The sequence below is a fragment of the Martes martes genome (genome assembly GCF_963455335.1).
Source record: "Martes martes genome assembly, chromosome: 14".
Classification (NCBI taxonomy): domain Eukaryota; kingdom Metazoa; phylum Chordata; class Mammalia; order Carnivora; family Mustelidae; genus Martes; species Martes martes.
Window position 1 is genome coordinate 85218440 of NC_137902.1, and position 20870 is coordinate 85239309.

The following is a 20870-nucleotide window of genomic DNA, read 5'->3' on the forward strand; positions in this document are numbered from 1 at the left end:
GTCACTCAGCCCTGCATCATGACCCTGTCTGTTGCCTCTGAAAATATCTCCACTTTCTGTCCCTCTACCATCTATTTTTCACCCAGTTGCTAAAGGCGTTCATTCAAAACGTCAGCGGGACGAGTTCACTCCTCCCGTCAAAACTTCCAGTGGCTTCTCATCGTAATTGGAGAAAAAGCCCCGAGTCGTTACCACGACGAGACGACCCATCCCGTGGCCTCCCGTCTGACGGCTCAGGCTCACATCTGCACATCTGGCCCCACTGGCCTTGATTCTTCCTCCAACATCCATTGGGTTCTATCTTGGGGCCTTTACCCTACAAATCGTCACACCAAATGTCACCCGGTCGGGAGGGGTCCCCCAATGATCCCGTCACACAGACACTCCAACCCTAGCGTGCTGATTCGGCTTCCCCGATGCTCACCCACTCAGCGCTGCCTGACCTCACGTTTTCCGACTCTTTCCTGGCTGGTTGTCTGTCTCTCCTTCTAGAGTGCAAGCTCCGTGAGGGCAGAGAGGGCTTTGATGGCTGCTGTCGTCCCCAGGGCATGGGATAGTGCAGGCACAGAATAAGGAACCCAGTGGGACCAAAGCCCCCGCATCTCACAGCGCTGAGTTTTCAAGATGTGGAATGGAGGGCAATGGATGCTTAAGGAGGGGCGGAGGGTCAGCGTCTGGAGAAACAGAATCAAAAACAGCCTCCAAAGTGCTCCCCGGCAGTTTGGGGTTTGAAAACTCTTTGGTCTGCGTGTCACAACTTTGCGGTGAACCTGGCATTGGGAAGTGCTATGGCCCGATGACAAACAGTCCTCACCCAGAAGAACTCGGAGCGTCTTGGAAAGAAGCGGATGCATCGAAGGGGCCCAGTTCTCAGTCACGTCATGGAACCGGGGTGGAATGCTTCCAGAAGCCCATCTCTCCTGTTCTGGTCACTTGAACTTTCAAAATGGTCATTTGGTTCAGCGCCACAAGGGTGACCATAGAACCCATCGTCCTAATAAGGGTGCTTCTGTGAGGGGAAGGCAGGGTATTCACAGTGATGCTGGAATAATGGCGGGGTGGGGGGGTCCCGTCCAGGCCAATGGGATGCCAGTCCCCTAGACAGCTCTTCTAACCGGAGGAATTGAGTCATGATTTAGCATTTTAATGCACCAAATAAGGAAGTGAGAGTCCCCGGCCCCTCCTACGCTGTTCAGCCTCACCATGGTCACCGGCCCCCGGCCTCCCCTTCTCCTGCCCTGTGCTCCTGAGTCTAATCCAGGCCTTTTCCCTAAAAGTTACCCCTGCGTCTCCTGCATCACACATCAGCACAGGAAAGCCCATTTCACGGACCCTTTCCTTACCACCACTGGTTTTCCCGGGAGCTCCCCTTCATAAGGGCCTCTTCTGGGTCCTCCGGGCACTCACTAGCCCCTAGCAACACGCTGACCATCTGGTGGGGGAGCCTGTCCTGATGTTGCCCCATGTTCCTGGCCACGGGCTTTGGAAAAATCTCTTTCGCAGGGTGCTGCTTGCACAGATCTGTTTAGAAATTGGTTCCCACGCCCTGAGGAGGAGCTGAGCACGCAGAGCTGCTGAATGCAACTTTGCTAAGATCAAAGTTAGAACTTGCTGAGGCTTCGTGTCTGCAACGACCCAGAAACCCCTCTGTCCTCCCCTGGTGCGCAGAAGCGATGGTGAGCGTGTGTGCGGAGGGCGGCAAGGACTCAGCCCCAAGGACCACTTTTCTGCAGACCGTGGTCTCTGCCAATGGACCGACCCCACTGCCTCCCAGCACATAGTAGGTGCTCGGTAAATATCACCAGAGCCCCTGCACAATCATCTCCACGGGCCTGGAGTTGTCAAGGCTGTGGTCTGGGGCTTCGGGCAGATTCTAGAACATCGGGGCCCTTAGAGAGAGATCTTAGAAAATGGTCAAATCCAGTCCCCTCCTAGGTTTCAGATAAGAAGGCCAGGTGAGGGTCCTGAGAGGTGAGGCGACCTGTTCGCTTTCACTAAGGTCAGAGGCAACACTAGTCTCGGGCCTCCTGCCTGGTCCTCTGTCCATACCACATGGCCGCAGGCCAGCTGGCCCTCTGACGCCACGGGCCTCATGCCTCAGACCCATGACCCAGAACTCAACCCAGCCCCAGACACCCGCCCCTGGCCTGTAAGCTCAGTGCCATGGCTGTCCACGCTCCCTCAGGGTCCCCTGCCCCCTCAATTACTCTCTCCCTCCTCCAGGTGTGATTCATCCTCCTGGCACGCTGCCGCCCTGCCCCTTTCCCCACCGTACTCCTGCCCCTTTGACCAGCGGTGACGTCTTTCTCATTTTTGTTCCTCTGATGCTTCAATGGTACCTGCCCTTCATGTATGAATGAACCACTTGCTGGGTGACCATGGGCCGGTTGTTCCCCGTCTCTGGGCCTTCTGTTGGCTCTGTGAAATAAATACGACACCACCAACCCATCACGCAGCAGGGCCATGTTCTACTAGGTATGCTATTGCGTGAATATCTTGGAAACACAGAGTCCGACGACGGTGCTCCACGGTAAATGGCTCGTGCTGAGATCATTTCTTGGAGAACTTGAAAGGGGACTTTTCTATCCAAGATGAAAGAAACAGAGGGTGGCCCTGAGCAGTTCTAAGCTCGGTGCACTCTGCGTGTCTGAGCCCTCAGCCCAGAGCCCAGCAGTGGCTCCGGGTACGGGCGGGGGAAGGAAGGAACTAGTGGAGGTTAGGGGTGAAGACGTCGTGTGGAGACTCCCCGTTGAGGGGCCCCAAGTGCTCCTTCTCAGGGTCTGTCCAGGCCACCTGCCCCCAACGCTGGCCAGTGAGGGGGAGCAGCCTTCCCTTCTCAGCTGGGCGCCCGGTGCTACGGATGGAGCTGGGAGCTGCTGTTAATTAGAGGCGCTCCTTTCCTGTTTTCCACTGGCGGCTGCTCTCTGAGTTTCCCGCACCCTCTGCTGCTTCCCAAAAGCAATTTTTTTTTTAAAGAATCCAAACTGTCTGGCATAGGAAAGGAGAAAGCTATCATTATGTGAGCTGCGTGGTGGCTTTTGCTGGCTTCCCCAGTCATGTGGAGGTGGCCAACAGGATGACTCTATGGTCCAGGCATGGCCTAGGGAGCCTGGTACCACCCTGTCCTTCCCAGGCCACCAGCTCTGTTTGACCGTATTGAGGACCTGCTACGCACCAGGCCTGCAGATGAACCAACGCTGTCTTAGCCTGAAGAAGCTTTTGCGTCTAGCACCTTGACTAATAACGCTAGTGCCAGGACAGAGGTATAGACAGTGTCCACCAGGACACAGGACAGGGCCAAGGAGGAAGCAACAAGGGAACATCTGGCCCTTGGGTTGCCTTCACTAGGGCCTTGTAGGGAAAACACAGCCCCACCAGGCTCAGATCCAGATTAGAACGTGCCGCCTCACCAAGCTGATGGAGCCCGTGTTCACTCGGGACGCAAGGGGCTCTGGGAGAGCTACCAGATTTAGCAAACGAAAATACAGGGTGCCCAGTTAACTGTGAACTTCAGACAAACAACACATAATTTTTATAGCGTAAATATGTCCTGAACATTTCACGGGACATACTTTTCTTAACATAGTATTTAGGACATATTTGCACTAAAAATGATTCATTGTTGATCCGAAATTCACATTTAACTGGTCATCCTGTATTTTATCTGGCAACTCTTCTCTGAGGCCAACAGAGAGTCCCAGACCGTAAACCAAAAAGTCCACTCTACCCAGCGCTGGGTTACATGGAATGTATCACACTTGGGGAAGATCCACAAAACCAGGAGGAAGAAAGAGGTGAGTGGCCCCTGTGTGTCACCAGGATGGAAGAAGACAGGGTTCTAATCCCAGAAGCATCCACATTATGGGTACGTAGGCTTATTTTAAACTATCAGTGTCCAAGGGGAAAATGACGGTGATGGTCCCAGGTGGGGCCTGGTGGGTGGGCCTGGTCCACTCACCAGGAGGAGGAAGAGGTAGGATGGCGGCCATCTATGAGAACTCAAGCCTTAGTCTGGTAATTCCCAGCCCTTCTCCTACTGCTGTTCCCGTCACGGTCTGTTTTGATGCCTACTCTAGTCCAACCCCAAATATGTGCCAACCGGCTGACATTGTTAATTTTCCCTTAGCTCAAGTTTGATTCTGTTTGAGCATGGTTTCTGAATTTAGAGAACTCTTGGACATCAAAAGAGTATGATCGAGAATGTCTGCCAAGTGTAGAGCCTGACATGGGGCTCGAACCCACGACCCTGAGATTATGACCTGAGCCAAAACTGGAAGTCAGACCCTGGACTGACTGAGCTGCCCCTAAAGTTTGTGTTCCTTAAAAAAAAAAGTTTAAATAATAATAATAATAATGATGAAATGCTGAGACTTTTGCAAAAAAAAAAAAAAAGAAGAAGAAGTCTGCATGGTAACCAGAATGTTCTAGATCACCAAAGGAGAGACAGGAATGGGAGCTGAGATGAGGAGGGCAAAGCCTCAACCACCCAGGGTCTCCTTCTGGAGGAAGTGGCCAAGTGGAGTCTGGAAGGAGAGAAGCAACCCGAAAACCAGCCCCAGCCGGGCCCAGGAGTGGTCTGCATGGAGAAGAGAGGCCCCAGGCAGTCGCTCAGCCCCAGCACAGTACAGACCAGCCCAACTTCTCAGGAGGAAGAAGGTGCAACCTGTTCTGACCTCTCACATTGCCGTGTGGACTGTGAGGAGCTCTCCTGTGCATTTCCTCTCTGTGTGTTTTTGTTGTTTCCTTGGTGTGTTTTTATGAGAGAGGGAGAGAGAACCTCAGTCAGGCTCCGCATCCAGGGCAGAGCCCGACTCGACTCAGGGCTCCACCCTTGAGATCATGACCTGAGCTGAAATCCAGAGCCTGACGCTTAACCCACTGAGACGCCCAGGCAACCCCCCACCCTCACCCCCCCTCCAGGGTTCCTCTTATGTAAACGACAGTCAGCAATGCCCTGGGCCCACACATGGCATAAACCAGGCCTGATATTTCAAACCCTCTCTGTTCACGGGGCATTCTGTGCTTCACTTTGTTCTCCTCTCCAATTTCCCACTCCACGAACGGGGCTCTGAGGAGTCACACGTGGTCGATAGGGAAGTGCCCTTTGAGCGGTTCTAAGAGGCCATCCCCTCTCTGGGCTCATCTCTAGTTTCCGTGTGGATATCAATTATAGGCTTTTACATAAGAAGGCTAATGCGTTTTCAAAGCAGGCAGATCACCCTCCCGTGTTTTGACAGTTTGGCTTTAGTTGAAATATAATTAAACTTCTCGAAGACAAGGGCTTTGAAACTCCATCTCCACACTGTTTACATGTCTTTTATTCTTTTCTTTTCTTTTTTCTTTTCTTTTTTTTTTTTTTTTTTTTTTTTTTTTTTTTGCTTAAGAGTTGGGTTTTTACTTGCTGCAGTACAATTAACTCGCCCTTCACTTTCTGCACTCAAAACAAACACTGGTTTTCAGCATTGAGCTTTTATAGTCTGCAGAGCGGAGAGTGGAAAAAATAACATCTGAAACAGGATAGGCTTTTGATGCTACCTCCTTATGACAGACACATTTGAAAACCACCGCTGGTGAGTCACTCACATTCTGCACATACCCTCTCCAAGGAGCAGGAAGTGTGGGTATTTGAAACCCTCAGGCCATGAGAAGTTTTCAGATGCGTCTTAAGGCTTGGCCGGCTCCCCTCCCCGCGCGAGCCAGCAGTGGCCATGCTAAGCATGGCCCAGCCCTCTGCCAGCCTCTCTTCCTTTGTTCTCCTTGCCTTGGTTTTGCTTTTATGCTAGCAAGCCGGCTCTGAAAAGTACAGAGCTAGCGAATTTCTAAAACCAACAAAAACTTAAAAAAAAAAATTAGCAATGACAACAATCAGAGCCCGGCGGTTGGTAGGGGCGGGTGGGGGCGGGCAGATGGTGCTGCAAGATGTCCTCAGGCGGCTCGCTGGGGACCCAGCCTTGTGGCTCTGTGGCCAAAAAGAAATAAAGAAGTCGGGTCCCAGCCAGGGCTTTCACTTCTAACCCGACTCATCAGCTGTGGATAACGAGCCCGCGGGCCTCTGCTTCACTATCGCCCAAGGCCAGAAGGACAAGAAAGGGGAGAGGAGGGTTGGGGCAGGTTGCGGGGTTGGGGGGTGGGGGGCGGAGAAAGGAGATAGAACTGAACCGAACTGAAATGACTTTAGATGAGGGATTTTAAAAAAAGAAAGAAAGAAAACAAGGGCTCAGTGGAAATGCGCCAGATGTTGTCATGAAAGAAGTTATAAATCCTAACCTTGTTTGGGAAAGGAAGGAGGCCCGGGGAGGGGTGAGCTGCTGGGGATGGCGAGCCCCCAGAGGGAGACCTCCGCGCCCCCGTGTGGAGGGGAGTCTCTCCAGAACACCGGCCTCTGATATCACCAGCGCGTGACGTGGAGGGCGGTGGACTCTTGGGACAATGCATTTTGCACTTAAGCTTTTTCTGTTATTGGTGGTTTCCTTAAAGCGAAGGAGTCGGGTGGGAAACAGAAGGCCAGCCTCGAGCATCTGCGGCCCAGTAATGCGAGATGTGCCCTGGATGGCTTGGGGGCTGGGCAAGCCACGGCAGCAGCCCTAATACTACAGGCTACGAACGCCAGGCGCCTCCCAGTCCTAGGAGAACCTCAAGCCTTCGTTGATGGAAGAAACTCCTGGAGTGTCCATCAGCAGCTCCGGAAGGGATGCAATGGCCGGGGGCATCCCATCCGCCTGGAGGGGCTGGTAGTGAAATGCACGCTCCTCGGGCTGGCAGCGGGGATGTGCGATCGTGGGGGTGTCCCGGCACAGCACGGGCTGTTCTGAGCATTCGGGCTCGGTCACGAGGCAGCATGTGGGACACACCAGGGGTAACTGCCTGTATCCTCTCTGTGTTGCTGCTGAAAACAAATCACCATAGATTTGGCGGCTACAGCAACACGTATCACCTTACAAGTTCCGTACGATAGACGTCTGACGTGGGACCCACCAGGTTAGAATTGAGGGACGGCTGGGCTGGCTGAAAGCTCTGGGGAGAAGTTGTGTCCTCCTTTCCCAGTGTTTAGAGGCCACCTACATTCCGCGGCTTGTGGCCTCCTTGCTCTGCTCTGCACCTTTCCTCCATGATCACTTCTCCTCTGACTCTCCTCTCCCACCCCCCGTCCCCTTGGAAGGACCCTTGTGATTACATCGGCTCCACCGGGAGAATCCCAGATCTTAAAGCCAGCTGATTCGCCGCCTGAATCCTTTCTGCAAACTTCTTTCCGCTTTGCCACATAACAGAACACCTTCCCGGGCCCTGGGGAAGGATGCTCCACGGCAGCTCCAGGAGGCAGGTATCGTTACTGTCCCCACGATATTAATGACGAAAAAGTACAGACAATGTCCACGGCTATGAAAGGGTTCAGATAGGACCAGCACCTGAGTGTCCCCTCAGCGAGAGAAGGTTCCCTCTGTTATGCCAAAGGCCCTTCACAGCCAGGAACGGTGAGTTATCAAGTTATGTTCATCCTCCTGGCCTTGACACTGCCCAAGTCCTGACCGCACGGAGCTGAGTTTCCAGCTGAGAGGTCGAAGGAGCCAGAAACACACCCAGGCCTGTGCGCTCTGCTTCCACCAGGATAACAGAAGCCCCGGGACAGCCGATGTGTGGAAATGGCTTCGCTGCTCGTTTCCATGGGTGGAGAGGGCCTCCGCGTGGGAGAGGGAGCAGTGTCATAGAATGAAGGATGGACCACCCTTTGGGGGACCCGGGGCTCACTTGGTTGACGGGGAGAGCTCAAAGTCTTGCAGGGGGGAGGTTGGCTGCTCTTTTGTGCGGCCCTCAGCAGCGGAGCCCCGTGGAGGAGGCAGGGCTGGCCTCCGCACAGGGGACCCACCACCCACCTCTGGTCTGCACGACCTTCCTATAACAACGGAGGGAAGGCAGAGCCAGAAACCCAAACCAGAGGGTGCCTCCTTGGTCCAAGACGCAATGGCCGGGTCCCGGTTGGCACGATCAACCATAAACCGGAGAGAGCGGAGAGCCAGCTTGAAGCTCTGCGGGACCCCAGGGAAGCAGGACTAAGGGAACCTCAACCGCCAAGTTCCGCAAATTTCACAAGTTCATTACAAACCCCAGAAGGGTTTGGTTGCTTAAAAACGATTTAATTTTTGCAATCTCCCAGAGAGAGGGTGCCTCACATTAAAACTGGTGTTGAAAACAGTGGCTCTGGGGGATGAAGGATGTTCCTTCTCCAGGAAGGGGAGCAGGCAGGCACGGAGATGTACCCCAGGGTCCGAGCCCTAGGAAACCCTGAGTTCTGACTCCTGAGGCGTAAGATGCCCGTTCCCATGGCGGAGCCAAGCCTCCCGGTGTGTAACCAGAACGGCCCCCTTCTCGAGGTTCACCGAGAAGTCCGAGCGATTCTTTTCCGAACTTTGCGCCCCGTGAGAGAGAAGACGAGGCGGACTCTTGTCACCGTGGAGAAAGGAGCGAGCGCTGACCTCGGACGGGACGGGGTCTGAATCACAGCTCGGCCACTTCCTCCCCTCGTCCCTCTGACAGGTTCCTTAGTTGGGCCTCAGGTGCCTCAGCGGCCAACGGAAGAGACACGGGCCCTGCAGCACTGGCTGTCGGGGGTGACCGTTGTGCCCGGAGGAGCGTGATCGCCAGGAGCTGGTGGTCTGTGGTGGTCTGTGGGGCCCGGACCCAGTCGTGGCGGGTGGTCGCCACGACCCTGCTGCTTTGCACACCCCCGTCAGGATGACCTTTCTACGGCAGAGGTCATCCAGGGTCATGCTGCCTGTACAGTTGCCACGAGTCCACGAGTAGAACACGTGAAGTGCTCTATGCAGGAAGCTCTGTGCAGGCCTGGGAGGGGCACACGGCAGCTGGGGAGCAGGGTCCCAGGCCCTCAGGCCCGCGGGTGTAGACAGATAGCACAGCTGGCCACTGCCACCACCGGCACCCCGGGGACATGCACCAGGGACGTTCCTTCCTTTCCAGCCTCTTCACTTGAGTGAAATGCTCAGGGCACAGAGCTTGGCCCCCTATTTTCTTTCTTTCTTTTCTTTTTTCTTTTTCAAGATTTTGTTTATTTATTAAATTGACAGCAAGAGAGGGAACACAAGCAGGGAGAGTGGGAGAGGGAGAAGCAGACTCCTCACCGAGCATGGAGCCCGATGTGGGGCTTGATCCCAGAACCCCAGGATCATGATCTGAGCCGAAGGTAGACACTTAACCAACTGAGACACCCAGGCGCCCCTTGGCTCCCTATTTTCTAGTTCAACACCAGCTCGCTGTGTGGACCAAGTGGCTTTTGACATACTTCCATTGTTTGGGCTGCCTAACATCGTTCGAATCACTGGTGCTCCCTCATGTTCCCCGGAGCCGGCCAAACACACAGGGAGGTTTGGTGGTCCGCAAAAGGACAGCCCGCCCTGGTCCGCAGAGCCCTGGCTTGCCGAGCAGTGAGCTGCACGCACCGCACACGGTGCCTGCATGTGGGGAAACCGAGTCATTTCCGACCTCGGGTGCTCAGCCAGGCAGCAGGCGGCACAGCCGAAGGGAAGCATGATCTGGGCCTGCGGCAAATCCCACGTGTCCACCCCCGCTCCCCCGAGCCCACGGCCAAGCGCATGTGACCGCGCGGTTGCTGTTTGCTAACGGCCTCTTGACCAACGGCAGTGAGGACACTCTGTGCACCCCTGCAGGGGGCACGCTTGGGAGACATTGCTCCGAGCCAGAGAGAGGGAAAGACACAGGGAACGCACAGTGCGGGAGAATCAGCCCGGCCGGCTCTGCAGAACGGGACAAACTCGATGGCGGCCCACACCTGTCGAAGCGGACTCTGCAGGAAAGAGAATTAGCAGAACGGGACTGGGCGTGCTTCCAAAAGCTTTGTGTGTCTAAACCCATTCACGGCAACCCTGCTTCACAAAGGGGAAACTGAGGCAGGTCAAAGAAGGGGCCCTCGGTTATAAAGCTGGCGAGGGCCGCCGCTGGGCCCGGAACGCTCCATCTGACTTCTGATGCCGGTGTCCACGTGCTTCACCTTGGCGGTGACTTGGCCAAACCCAGGACATCTCGCAAAGCAAAGAAAGAGGGATCTGAAGATGTCCACACCCTCCCTCGAGCAGAGGGAGAGGGACGCGTGGTCCGCAGCTGCTGGGAAAGGAGCAAGGGCGCGTTTCTAAAGGAGCCTCCACCCGGGAGATCCCGTCTTCCCTCGGAGCCCGAGAGGACCGGGAGAGATGGTCCTGCTTCCGCCCAAGTGCATCTCCCAACGGGTGGAGAGGCGCAGCCACCCCCTCCTGTTCCCCCAAACACTGTCCCCAGTGCCATTATGCAAGGGCCTATTACAGTGGCCTGTGGAAGTCACTTTCGTGGTCACGGTTTTCAACTGCAAATAAAAGAGGAAACCACTTCAGGAAGAGCACACTCACCCACCCCGCATCCAGGAGCGCAGGAGCGCCCGCCGCGGACGAGCCTGGGGGCACTGCCGGGGGCAGCCGACGGCCTGGCAGATGGCCTGGCCGGGAGCGAGTGGGGGGAGCCAGCGCGGAGGGACCCCGGCTCCAGAAGTCGAATCTCGGTGTGGAGAGCAGGGCGCTTCCCGGGAGCCGGCCTCTGCCCCTCGGCCTCTGCCCTGTGGCCCCTGGGGATTCGTTCTGAGCAAACACCCAGGGGCCTGTCCCAGGCCCTCTCAGCGGGTTTCCTCCAGCACACACCAGTGCTTCAACAGTCACCGCCGTAGCTAGTGACATTCCGTCCCAGCGGCAGCCAGGCGGCCCAGGGACACTCCAGGAACATTCCCTGCAATTCCCACCATCCCCTGGGGCCTGTTCACAGCCTCTTGGGTCTGCCGGGCATCTTGACTTCGGCAAGGGCTCCTGAGGGTTGGACGGGCAATGATGCACTGGGGGTCTTATGGGTCTGACAACACTTGGGGCTGACACCCGAGTAGATGGGGCCACCCAGAGGGAGCGGACAGCAGAAGTCTCGCCATGAGACAGGGGCTCATCCCTCACCCTCAGGAAGGGAGGGCTGTAACGCCCACCCCACAGGAGTCTATGGGTGTAACATGAGGCACTGGTTTCTTCGTTCACCGAATATTCGAGCTCCCACTTTATGGAGATCCCTGGACGTGGCAGGATTTGGAAAACCCTGGCTGGAAGGAGGAAGGGTGATTCTCCTGGGGTAGAGGGGAGAGGCCTGGAGGGGCTGCTGGCCTCAGGAGCATCTGCCCACACAGCAAAGGGTATGGGAACCGGGGTCTCCCGCATCTTCGGGGTGCCAGGTAGCTTCTGCCAGTGGGGTCCCTGCTTCCCTGGCCTTCGGGTACCTTCCTCTGATCAGGCCCTGGGGTGGCAGACTGCACTCTGTCCCCGGGAGCAGCCCCAGAGCCAGCTTAGGCGGGACCCGCGTGCAAGCAGGAGGCGGACTGCATGCGTGCGGCCCGATTCGGCTCCTGTCCCAGGCGCCGCAGCCGTGTGGACACGCCCCACACTCTTCAGACGGTGCTCCAGGCGACCCATAGCTGCCGACCCAAGACAGGCTCCGCGGGACACAACCAGGCCTGGGGAGCTCCCTGCTTGCCCAAGCCCCACCCCAGAGACCACCAGCTTCTCAGGCTCTCCCACTGGCCTGATGGACGCTCGAGGACGTTGGCAACTGAGAAGCTGACGGAGACCATCACGGAGTCCAGGCACCGTCTCCCCTGTCCCAACCTTGCTCAGCCCCATCGATTGGGGGCCAACAAAGCAGCTAAAAGTGACCCGGAAGAAGCCACCTCTTCCCTAGAGAGGATGCCCACACCTAGAGGCAGAGGCAGTGTCCACAGGGGTTGGCTGCAAGCCAGCAAAAGAGCATTAAGCTAAACTCTGGAGCACCCGGTCTTGGGCCAACACAGCTTCCCAGGACGGCGAAACTAACTAGGCTTCTCAAAGGTTCCCATGAGCCCTTTGCCCTTTAGGGAGAACATTCTAGATCTGACGCAGAGAGTGCCAGGCATGAAATCGGCTGATCTGAGCCTCTCCTCTGCCAGACTTACTGGCCCTGTGACTCTGGGCAAAACCGTTCACCCCCAGTGTCTCCAATTCCTCATCTGTCCAATGGGCACAGTAATGCTTGTGGGTCAAAACTACGTCCTGCAAAAATGCTTTGTGATTATAAGGAGATCTAGGAGCTTAAAACAGGAGAGTATTAGACACAGGCTTCCCGAGGGATGGAGGGGAGCAGATAGAAGGTGCCTACACCTGTTTATACTTCTGAAGTCCTGGAAGCTTAGCTTGCTTTTGCATTTCCCTCCTAGCCCACGACACGCTCTTCGCCCACGAGCATCTAGTCTGCTAACTAATTCCCTTCCGGAACACGAGACCACGGCGGACCCCAGCCCCACGTCCCGTGCACACTTCCAGGGTGGAGCCTGGAGTGGCATGAAGGGAACATGGATTGTGTGTCGGGACAGACCGCCACATTAAACATCCCTGGTCTCTACCTTCAGAGACCAGATAAAACTAGCTGGAACCCTGAATGAACTGGACCTTGGCCAGTGGGTATTTCAAAGCAGACTGAAACTCTAATCTACGTTATCCACGCCAAGCATCTCCATACCAGCGACGCTACCCTGCCAGGACACAGCGCATCAGTGGGCCCTGAGAAGCGTGGGGCACTTAATGGGCTGGTGACCTTGGGCAGGCTGGCAAAATTTTGGACTCTGTGGTGCGAGGATCCATTAGGGAAATCCTACACTGATCGATTGGCTCTTCTGGGTAAAGTGTTCAAGAAAGCAGAGCTCTTCTTGGTAGGGATCTAAGAGAACCCATATCATGGTTGTGTTGGGAAGAACATGGCCTTCAGAACCAGATAAATCTTGATATGGTGTGGACTCAAGGGGGTCTGTGTAGACAGGGTTCAGGCCGTCAGCTCTCTGAAAGGGATGCGGCAGGGGAATACATAAAGTTTCATTGTGTCCCCTGCATGTGTCCCCCTTACTCAGATTGTATATTTGGGGGGGGGAGGGTCATGGGAAAGGGGCAGCTGGAGATGATGGCTGTAGTGACAGCCTCCCAACCCCCTCCCCCCACTGATGTCACTGTCTTGGTTCAAATTCAGGAACTACTATTTCCCATCTGTGTGACCTTGGGCAAGGAACTCAGCCTCTCTGAGCCTGTTCTCTCATTTGTAAAAGGGGAATATATTGCACTCTGGCGGGGTTTCTGGGGGGGAATTATGCTATATAACATATGGGAAAGGGCACAACGCAGGCATATCATAGGCACTCACCGTGACCAGCCATCGCTGGTCCCCAGATGTCTTAGGATCCTAATGAAGTATCCAGATGGGTACCGAGACCTGGAAAGCTTTAAAAAAAAAAAGAAGAAGAAGAAGAAGAAGAAGAAGAAGAAGAAGAAGGAGAAGAAGAAGAAGAAGAAGGAGAAGAAGAAGAAGAAGAAGAAGAAGAAGGAGAAGAAGAAGAAGAAGGAGGAGAAGAAGAAGTTAGATTTTGTGGGGGGTTGCCTTTGGATTTGGTTGCCCCCCAGCAAGTGTGTTCCAAGAGGATGCCACATCTGCCCTCCACATTGTAAGACCAAAACGCCAAGCAGCTGTCCTACTTGAAAGCAAACTTTCCCAGACGGAGCTACCCAGGCAGCGCCGGGCCTGAGGATGAAAACGTCGCCATCGTGAATGAATTAGACCAGTGGTTTTCCTCATGTCTGGAGGCAGCGGAATCTTCCTACCATGGAAGATTCTGGGTTTTTCTTCTGAGTTGCCCCCCACCCCCGAACTCCGAGGGTCTGGACAAAACAGGATGAGGGAGGGGTACGTGATAAGCACGACCTTGGTACCAGGGTCTCCAGATGCAGAAGCAGTCGGGTTCGTGAGGGAGCTACTGAATCTGCCAGCAGCCAACACAATGAGCTCACGATTCATTCATTCGTTCAAGGAGCACTTGCTGAGGGAGCCCCACAGCTTTCCTAGAGATACTAAGAGAACACGGACACGGTCGCCATCCCCGCACTTGGAAGACTTGTCCCGAAAAGAAACAACGCTGGCTGCGTTAGGAAGGAAAGTTGCAGGATGTCTGCCTCGAGACCCGAGTCCGTGCATGGCAGAGCCCCCTGTGTGTCCTTGTGGGGAGCCAGCCCCCTCCCGAGAAGGCAGGCCCCCGGCTTCTGCTCCACCACGCCATTGGGGATGCGCGGCGTCTGCCGGTGTCAGGCTCACAGCAGCCTCAGTGAACGACCGGGGAGTCCCTTTCCTGCCCGCGAGTTGCCGCTTCCCACGGACTGGGAGTAAGGGGGAGAAGCCATTTAAACAAAACGGCTTTTGGAACACACAGGAGTTCGAAAGCTAGAAGAAAGGGTGCTTGGCAAGAGACATTTGGGATTGGGCGGCTTGTGCCGCTCATGTTGTTTGATGCTCCCATAAACCAGCTGCTTCCGTCGCTCCCTGAACATCAGCTCCCGAGGGACCAAGTCAGCCCAGGGCTCTCTGGGCAACAGCGGTTGCCTGGAGAACACGCCAGCCCATCCAATCGGCGCTCAGCAGGGGACCCCAAGGGAAGGCAGCACCCACCCAGAGCCTTCATTCCCCTCCTCTCTGTGGTTTCCCTAACAACAGACCGCGCACACACACACACACACACACACACACACACACACGCCCCCAGCAGTCATTTCAACAAAGCATGGTTCCCAGCAATCGACACAATAGATCCCTCTCCAGGGAGCAGAGCCGTCTCCGTACCTGGGGTTTCCAGAAGCCCCTGCCTCTGGGCACCACTGGGGGGGTGTGACACAAGCAGCCAGCCCTGGGACCCTCCGTCTTCTCCCACCAAGGGACACTGGTCACCTCTCTCGTCCCCAGCCTGTTCCCTCCATGCACGCGGTCCTTGGCTTCCTCTGAGAAGCCCCAGCCAACAGGATACTTACCCTCATCTTCTCTGATTCTGGGGCTCCTCCCGGCCCCTCCCCAGCACACCCCCAGTTCATAACCAGCTCACAACCAGGACCCGACCTTTGGCAGGCTCTGATACAGCAGCCCGACGACAGAACCCACTGGGAATTGGGTTCCATCAGTTAAAACGGGATCAGAGGGTTCTGGGTAAGTTTGTCAAGCTAGGAGAGGCCTAGCCAAGGCCTCATAAGGAAGGAGCCGTCATGCAGCCTCAAGGCCACATCCAGAGGCCTGGGTCAGAAGGAGAAAAGCAAGCCTTCCCTTTGTGGTTGGCTGCTCCGCGCTGTGTGGTCTCAAAGCCTCCGAATCGGCGAGGAGGCCTCAGGCCAGAATTTCGGGCTCAGACCTCCAGGCCCAAATGGGTAGGCTCTCACGGATGGTGGAAGATGTATAAATTCAGTGGGTGGTTTTTGTTTGCTTCTGTTTTTTGGATATAGATGGGGGTTAATACAGTTGTCTTGAGAGTTTGGAATAGAAAAACATGCCCAGCTGAGTTCTTGGCCCCCCACAGGAACTCACGCCACGGTAGCTATCGATCTCCCCCATCTGGGCACCGGGATGGGTCCCGCACCGCCCTGCCCGGTGTGGCCGGACTCAGGGGAGCCTGCCGCGTCTCGCGGAGAAGGCCGCCCGTGCCTCTCCACCTGTAAGTGGGTCGTGTCTTACTGCGTCGTCTCATCCTCCGATGAGAGTGTCCACTGAGCACTGGGCGAGTCCCAGCTACTGCTCTTTTCAGCTGTGCTTCATGAGAATGTAAGGCAATCCAGCTTACCGCGGGGTTTCGGTGTCGCCGAGAGTTCCAGGGCTTTGTGGCCGGGCGCATTCATTGCAGACAAAGCACAATGAGGAGCATCTCACCTTACCTAATCACAGGGCGGCCCAGCGCAGCCCTGGGCACGGCTGTGGTGTGCTCCAGCTGAAGCTCAAAGGGCTTAAAGAAAACCCTTTCTTTATTCGGGAGGTATTATTATCCAGGGTTTACAGCGAGAGATAGGGAGAGGTGAAGTGACCTGCTTTAAGACCACACAGTGAGAAGGGGCTGGGCGGCCAGTGGGGCCCGGGCAGCTGACTGATGGAGCTCCTTGGCAGGAAGAACACGAGCAGAAAGCTGCCCTCCCGGGAGCAGCCTGAACTTAGTTACAAAGGCCAGGGTGCATGCAACTGGAAAGCCTTGGCTTGAGGAAAGGTGTGCAAAGGGCACCTTTAGCCTCGAGGAAGTGGAATGCAGGACGGGGTCGTTGCAGGCGGAGAACGTCAAGACCTAGAATGCCGGGTTAGGGGCCATTCCTCAGCCCCTAGCAGGGGCCCACAGCCTGCCTCAGGGACTGACCCCCAGAGAGGACCTGGTGTCACCCCTGCTCCTGCATGACCTTATTTTTAGCAATAATGACAAATGCAGCAATATTAGTAATGGATCAAAAAAGAAAAGCAGAGAGTGATTTTTTCTTCTTTTTCTGACCCTTCTATAGATGGTCATGCTTGTCAAAAAAAAAAAAAAAAAAGGAAACTTAAACCCAAAATACAATAAGCAGTACAATATCATAACATATCTAATGGATTCGAACTTTAAATTATGTTAATTTCATTTTAGGGACATCTATGAATTTTTGGAGGAAAGAAAAAAACTTATATATTGGTGTATTGCAATAAATGAAATATTGATAGTTTCTGGTTTTGATACTTAATTTCTTTCATTTGTCCATGACTTTGTTGATCTTCACATTTTCGTACTCATGTGGCCAGTGTGACCAGATTTGTCCATCTACCTTTGCTCCTGGTTGATCGGAGCTCTAACACTGATTTTTAATTTTGATTTCAAAACATGTTTTTCACATACAGCAATATCTAGTTACGAATGATCTTAAACAACAGAATATGTAGGGCGAAGATTCATGAAAATCTAATTTCACAATAAGTTCTAGAAATTACAATACTGTTTATATCTTTGTTTCTCCAGGATCCATTCTGTTGTCGGTCAAATGTCTCCATAGTTGAAAAAAGATTGTTTTAAGATTTTATTTATTTATTTGACAGAAAGAGAGCACAAGCAGGGAGAATGGCAGAGGGAGAAGGAGAAGCAGACTCCCCGGGGAGCAGGGAGACTGACACGGGCTCAATCCCAGGACCCTGGGATCATGACCTGAGCTGAAGGTAGACGTTCAACTGACTGAGCCACCCAGGTACCCTGAAAATTTTTAAATAAATAAAATAAATAAAAATAAATAAATAAATGAATAAAATAAAATAAATAAAAAATAAATAAAAACTCCAAGTGGTTACATAGATGGACAGAATTGAAGTAAGAAATTATCTAGCTGGGGAGGAGAAGTCACATCCAGTCTCTACACACGGACACAGCAGCTAGAGATGACCTATAAATGTAGCTCTACACTCTGGGCTTCCTGGCAGCCAGAGGGAAAAAGGAAATGTGGCCAGTCAGGGCATTCACATTGACAGAAAGGAAGTCGCTGTGGGAGAGCCCTAAGAATGAACGGCTCCTTGTGAACCCTTGCAGAGGATTCCCCTCAGGGCCAATCATGTCTACCAGGGGAGATAAAGAATTACAGGACAGTGTGATTCTGCTTCTGCTTCCCATACAGTTTGGTATTGGTTTCAGACCTGGAAAGGATGAACTTAAAAAAAGGCAGCAGGGCTCCCCAAAGCCCTGTGAACAACCATCAGAAAGGAAGTGATCCAAAAAGAATAATCTTATTAAGAAATATGGAAATTTATGGGGTCACCTGAGTGGCTCCGAAAAAGAAATTTGGAAATTTATGTTTAGGACAATTTAAAAGTGGGGTTTGATAAATGACACTGTTTTATCCAAAGGACTAGGTCAAGAACAACGAGGAAGGTAAAGCAGAGAGCTGAGCAGCCAGGATGGCTTCACATTGCATTTGAACTCCACGTTCAGGCTCCGAACTTTGGCTCTGGGGTCTGGGCATGCGCAGACCTGGGCCTAAATCCCGGCTTTAGGACATCTTCCCTGCAGGCAACGGCAGACTGGCTCATCTCAGACTATCTACCTGGAAAGAATGGATAATGTGGGCAAGATATTTTTTTAAAATCTGGTGGAAACCATCAAAAAACTACCAATGTGATGACAAACTAAAGAGCTAAAATCCCAGAAACAAAGCATGAGCAGCGAATGAGCTTCAGACATGTTTTTCCCTTGCACCTGGCACTGTCCAAGCAGCGGCTGAGAAGCTGAGCGGAGCTTCCAGGAGTCTTATGGGGCTGGGGTGACAAAAAGGGAGCTCAGGGCCCAGCAGGGAGGAAAGGCCTGGTTAGACACCTCAGACTTTCAGCTGAGACTCCTCCAAAGGGGTGATCCAGAAAGAGAGCTAGCTGGAGGCAGAAATCCGGAATCATTTTAAAAGAGCTCAGTGCTTGACTGGATTAATGTGATGTAAAATGAAGCAATACATTTCTAAACAACCCATGAGTCAACATAGAAATCACAGTGGAAATTAGAAAATATTTTAATGAAAAGATAATAAAACTGAAACATATCAAAACTTATGGGATGCAGCCAAAGCATGCTTAAGAGAAATTTATAGCCTTAAATGCATCATTAGAAAAGAAGAAAGGATCGAGAAACAATGAACCAAGTTTCCATCTTAAGATTTTTAGTAAATGAATTGCAAATTCAACTATGACATAATACAAGAATGGAAGTAATAAACAGCAGGAATTAATGAAGGAGAAAATAATAATACAACAAAGAAAATGGACAAAGCCAAAAATTATCTTTTAAAGACTAGTAAAATTGATAAGCTCCTGACAAGACTGATGTCTTTTAGAAAAGGACAGGCACAAATAATTAATATCAGGAATGAAAAAAAGATATATCAATATAGCCTGCAGCTATTAAATGAGAGGATGTTCTGAACCAACTTATAGTCTTTTATCTATTAAATAAATTAAATCCATAACGAAAAATCTTTCCACAAGGAAAACCCCAGAACCAGATGGTTTCACCAGTGAATTCTTCCAAATACTTAAGGATGAAATACAATTAATCTTATATAAATTATTCCAAAGAATAGAAAATGAGTAACCTGTCAGCTCATTTTTGAGAGCTATATTATCTTAATATCAATTACCTTAATAAACCTGACTGGGAGGGAAAATTGCAGGCTATTTCTTTCTCCTAAACATGGAGGCTAATCCTAAACAAAATATTATCAAACTGGATCAACAAACAAAATGGGTTTTATTCTAAGAATATGAGATTGTCTTGATGTTCCAGAATCATCCAGAATGAAGAAGGAAATCAAGATCAACTCAATAGATCCAGAAAAAGCACTTCATAAAATTAACCCTTAGTGATAATAATAAGAAGAAAGAACTTTCTTAGGAAACTATAAAGAGAGGGAAAATACCTCAATATGACAGAGTATCTATAAAAATATCTCTAGTGTATATCATACTTAATGTTCAAATAGTGATACTTTTCCCCCAATATCCAGAATAAAAGAAGGATGCCGGCTTTCTTTTGTTCTAGTCATCATTATACTTAAGGTTCTAGACTTTGCAATAAAATGAGACCAGAAAATTAAATTCTTAGAATACAAATGAAAGAATAAAACTGACATTTTTCATAGGCTATGCAACTGCATGTGTGAAAGTACAAAATATTTTGTAGAAAAACAGTCAGAATTAATGAGGTAATCAAGCAAGGTTGTTGGATAAAAAACATCAGTACACAAGAGTCAGTAGCATGTAACAGGAACAAAAAGCAGAATCCCCAAAGAAAACATTGATAAATTGGACTACATTAAAATCTGAATTTTCGTTTCATCAAAAGAAATCATTAAGAATGAGAAGGGAAGCCACAGAGAAGAAGGTATTTGCAATCTATACAAGTGACAGGGGATTCATAGCCAGAAACTATAACGAGAAACTACATCACCAAGAAAAACAGACCACCCAATACAAAAATGGGCAAAAGACCGAACCAGACCAGTATATATCCAAATGACCAATAACATTTGAAAAAAGTATTTAATTTCTCTAGTCATCAGGGTGATGCAAACTGAAATACATTCACCAGAATGCTAAAACTTTTAAAAGCCCCAAAGTATCAAAAGTTGGTAATCATATGGATACCCCCAGACTCTCGTAACTATCTGTTAGGAGTACGAACTGGTGCAGACACGCTGAAAAACTATGTATCTACCAGAACTGATGTAGGTATATCCTATAATGCAGGAATTCCAGTTCTCAGTATATACCCCACAGGGATGTATCCCCCCACAAGATATACAGGAGAATGTTCCAAGCAGCATTATTTGCAACAGATGAAAAGCTACCAAAATGACCAGCAGTCCATGAATGTATAAATAAATTGTGGTAAATTCATACCATGTAAATTTTTACAGCATTAGAAATGAGAAAATGTCTTGTACCCTTAGCAATATTAGATCAACTTTACAGACATTAATACTTAGTGGAGAAAAGTCCAGATAAAAAGAACACAGGGTGTACGATCCCATTTCTATACAATTCACAAACAAGCAATCAAATCTTCGGTGAGAAAAATGCTTACCATGGAGAAGAGGCGATTATTTGGAGAGGCCCTGGGGAGATTTCTCTCCTGCTGGTGAGATTCTGGCTTTGGACTTGGGCAATGTGTTCACACTTGTGATAATCCAAAAAGTAGCACACTATGTGTTTCTTTATGCATGTCATATTCCTTTTTACGCATATTATATTTTGTTGTTAAGAAGTTTCTTTACTAGCCAACTGTGGGCTAGTGCTAAGTTCCTTAACTATGTCGAGGTTCTGTCCTCATGTGTAAAATCAGTGTAATAATAACTACCTCCAAGAGATTGCTCTAAAACACAAAGTGATGTACGTGAAAAGGACAACACAGGAGTGGCCGAATAAATGGTCCCTGCTTTGTTATCACCATCAAGGATTTCACCCACTTCATTATC